The sequence below is a fragment of the Dipteris shenzhenensis genome, chromosome 9, assembly GCF_047967505.1.
Source record: "Dipteris shenzhenensis isolate YYH24624 ecotype China chromosome 9, Dip_SZ_1.0, whole genome shotgun sequence".
In the NCBI taxonomy this organism is placed as follows: Eukaryota; Viridiplantae; Streptophyta; class Polypodiopsida; order Gleicheniales; family Dipteridaceae; genus Dipteris; species Dipteris shenzhenensis.
In genome coordinates, this window is record NC_141604.1 from 49539474 (window position 1) to 49544134 (window position 4661).

Below are 4661 nucleotides of genomic sequence, written 5' to 3' on the forward strand. Positions count from 1 at the left end.
GCATGGCAATTGCAAAGAACCCTGTGTTCCACGCTCACACAAAACACATTGAGATTCAATATCACTTTGTACGCGAGCTCATCATGGATGGAGAGGTCGACTTGGTGTATTGTCCGACTACAGAGAATGCTGCGGACATCTTCACGAAGGCTCTTGGAAGAGACTTGCTAGAGAGGCATCTTCATCGACTTGGCATTGGGCCGAAAAAGTAAGTTCACTTGCAGGTGGACATTGAGGGGGGGGTGTTTGATATCAATACTCCACTCTCATGTAACTACGCGGGAAGCAGCTAACTCTACTTGTAAGCCCCCCATATGAGGAGAAGGCATTTGAGTAGCTCGGTTATCTGGTAGGTCCTAGTTTGGACACTAGATGGGGGCCATGTGTGGCCTGATGGCTGGACGGCTTCAGATAGAGTTGGCACACTACCAACTAGGCTACATGCAAGTGCGGGAAGGCATCCCATGACTGACCGCACTGAGGGTAGATGGAGCATTTCCCGAGGCAGCCGACTCTCGGGTTGCGGGGCTCGTTTGGAGGCCCAGATGATCCCGGATGGCTGTGGGCTTGTTTGGAGCCCCAGATGCAGTCGACTCTCAGGTTGCTCTATTCTACGCTATGGTTCTATCGTGTGGTCGGTGGCCTATTTCGGGACCGACCTCCAGTTGGTCGGTTTGGGCGGAGTTGGTTGGTCTCCCAATTGAGTCTAACCGACTATGACTGGTGGCTATATAAGAGCAAGCCCGTGAAGCCCATCATCATCACTGGCTAAAGCAATCCTAATTCCTTAGCATCTAGCCTCCATTCTTTACTATTTCCAGCATGCCATCGAAGCTTCTCTCATAGGAGTGCACGGCTGGGAGGCAGCACCATCTATTGTATCAATTTTATAGTAATCAAATTTTTGATTCTCCATACTATCTGCTTTTCTCTCTTGCATATGAGATCCTGTTATCTGTTGAGCACAGACATTGTATTGTTTTCTTACATACCCACCTCTTCCTTATTTGTTTGATGGAAGTGGAACGACTTCTACACCAACAAAATGCGAGGTATATCTATGTGAACTTGCTTTTATTGGTGATTTTATTTCTTCTACATTGGAAAAGACTAAATTTTCTCTAATCTTCTTTTAATGATTCAATGGTTGAATTCAAAGATGTTATTTCATGTGATTTGCATGATAGTTTACCCCTCGAGAGAGATGTAGATCACAAAATAGACATAACCCCTAACTCTACCCCTCTTTGTAAACCACCTTATAGAGTTAGTAAAATGGAAGAACGTGAAGTAAGAAGACAATTAATTGAAAACCTTAGGAAGGGTCAAATTCAACCTAGTAACTCACCTTGGTCTTCACCAATTTTACTAGTAACGAAAAAGATGGTACTATGTACTTATTGAGAGTGCTCTCAACGCAAGCGGAATGGAACAGGGTGAGAGAGAGGGAGAGCCAAAAGAGAGCCACACAAGTTTTGCTAGGTATAGAGCACCCTAATCTTCTATGTCATCCATATATATATATGTGTGTGTTTGAGTACTGTACATAAATGGGGTTAAGGCAAACTGGCCTTTAACCCCCACAACCTCCTACTTCAAGGCCAATGCGCCTTTAAGGGAGAACAACCAGTGAGCATATTATCCATTGCCCATCAATACATGACAAAACTCAAACCAGCGACTAGGTAGAATCTTTTTCAGCATATTTGTAGGGTTATCATCTGTATGAACCTTGACAAGCTCTATGCGCTTGTCCTCAAGTACCTTCCTAATGAAATGGTACCTGACCTCAATGTGTTTGGTCTTTGCATGAAAGACCAGATTCCATGCTAGCTGAATAGCACTCATGGAATCAGTATGCAATGTCGGTAAACCTGTATGAATCCTCAAATATCCCACTAGCCATATAGCCTCCTTGCAACCCTCTATGGTTGCAACATACTCGGCCTCTATGGTATGGACAGAGCAACACACATCTATGAGCGAGACATCCACAGCCTTGCACCACCTGCAAAGGTGAACACATAACCAAAGTGGATCTCCTGCTATCCACATGCCCTGCATAGTCTGAATCTATGTACCCAAGTACATGAATCTCTCCTCTGCCAAAGAAGATGCACATCTCCTTAGTACCCTTCATGTACCTCATGATGCACATCTCCTTGGTAGCCTTCATGTACCTCATGATGCCTCTTTCTTGCATTAGCCATATATCGGCAAACAACTCCCACTTCTAATGTAGTGTCTTGTCTAGTAGCTATCATAGCATACATAAGACTCCTAATTGCTGATGCATAAGGAACCTCAGCCATCATGGCCCTCTCCTCATCTGATGGACTATTTGCCTGACTCAGTCTCACATATGGAGGCAATGGAGTACTTACTGCCTTCCCCCCCTCCATATTGAAATGTCACAACACTTTTGTAACATACTTCTTCTGTGAAAGCTAAAGGAGTTTCCTACTCCAGTCACACGTGATGCGCATACCAAGAATATGACCCACAGGTCCCAAATCCTTCATGTCAAAGGCCTCATGCAACTTGGACTTTAATGCATCCAGATCATAAGTGTTGACCTCTACCACCCACAATAGCTGGGTCAGGGATGGAGGCATACATTTCATTCAAGGCATCAAGTCAGTGACATAGTCCTTGCTAAGTTAGATTCTTGGGAAAGTTGAACTTTGGGAAGTTATATAGAATATTAGGATCTTGGGCTTGTAGCTTGCGGAATTTGGATGAGTCCCACCGTCTTTCCATTGGCATATACAATGGGTGGATGCTGCGTTTGAGTGGGGCACTATGGTAGAACTGCCAAAATTGTACCCTTCAAGTTGGTTGTAACCCAGTTTCTTCATCATTGGGTGGGATGGTACCATTTCGGTCTAAATGGTAGCCTCCTCGCATGTGTTGAGGATTTTTGTCCTTCCAATCTTGGAATGTTTGAACAATGAATTTTTCTAAGGTCGAACCTCCATGATTTCATTGAGATTGGAGCCGTGACCCTTTGAGTGCTTCTTCCAATTATGCATTCGAGCACTAGTGGGAATGTCTTAGAAGACCCCAAGTTCTGGCAACCAATCCGGTTCTTCCACTGAAGGGGATTGTTTTGCAGGAGGCTCTTCATCATCTTTATTGGAAATGTATGCTCCTCCTATAGCCCGTTGTCATTGAAGTGGTCGGGGTCGTAAGAATGACCACAGGGCATAGCAAAGTATTAAGAGTAGCCAATAGCATATCATCCACATAAAGTTATAGGACATCAGGCTATTATCCTTAGCCCTTTTAGTGTAGAGGCAGTGATCAATCTCACTTCTTTTGAAACCCTGGGACCAAATGAAAGCATCAAACTTCTGATACCATTCTCTAGGTGCTTGCTCCTTGGACTCTCCTCCTCCTTATTTGCATTCCAATTTGCATTCTTTTTCTTATACTTTTGCTCTCTTTTTCAGCTTGTAGCAATCCTTTTTCATGTGGCCCTTCTTGCCACAATGGTAACAATGAATGTTCTGTGCCTTGGATTTGCTATGAGACTTCCCTCTTTCCATATATTTTAATCTCCTTGGCCAACAAGCTACTCACAACATCATCAAACTTTAGTACTCCACTAGATGTAGGGTTACTAATAGCTATATGAAAGGTATCCCATGAGGATGGCAATGAACACAAGAGGAATATTGCCTCGGTATCCGCATCAAAATTCAGCTTTGAGCGTGAAGCTGGCTGAAAATAATATTGAATTCATTCAAGTGAGAAGAAATGGAGACCCCTTCCTTCATCTGCAGCTCAAACAACCTCTTAATGAGGTAAAATTTATTAAAGGCAGCTTCCTTCTCATAAGTGGCACATAATTTCTTCCACAAAGCATCTGAAGTCTGCTCATTTACTACTGTTTAATAAATTGACTCTGCAAGATGAAGTCTAACAGTCGAATTTTGCTAATGTATCCAACTCATTCCAATCATCCTTAGACATAGTTGCAGGCTTAGTTGTCATCCCTTCTAATGGTTTAATCTGCTTCTTTTGAATAAGCACATCCCTTATTTGTACTTGTCATAGAGAAAAGTTTGTCCCATCAAACTTTTTAATGCTAAAAAATTCCTTTTCAGACATGGAAGAGGATGCCATGATGCAAATAAAGCAAAATCCCAAATGCTGGTGCCTGCAAGAAAGAATCACACCATATACTAGGTGCACTCAAATATGTCTATGACAATGGAGGATAATATCACCAAAAACTCAAAGCTCAAAGCATCAAAATGGGTTTGACTCATGTGCATATACTATGCATCCATATGAGAAAATTTGGCCCAAAAGAAAATGCCAACCTGCAATGACAAAACAATGACAAAACAATGGCAAACCCAATGCCAATAAGAGCCAAATGCCTCAAGCATAAACACCGTCCATGGGCATAAGCATCAATAATGTCTCATCCAAGAGAGCAAAGCACTATCAGTGCATCAACTGGAATGTGTCAAAGTTGTCCCTCAGCATAAAATGGCATTTGTGTGCTAAACATCCATAAATAAAGCATCCCACAAGGCAATCTGGGCCTATTTGCACATCGAACATCACAATGCATCCAAATGGCCTGTAAAGAATCCACTACAACCCAATGCACACCACGAATGAGTGCACATGTCTTGAACTGCAGCCAG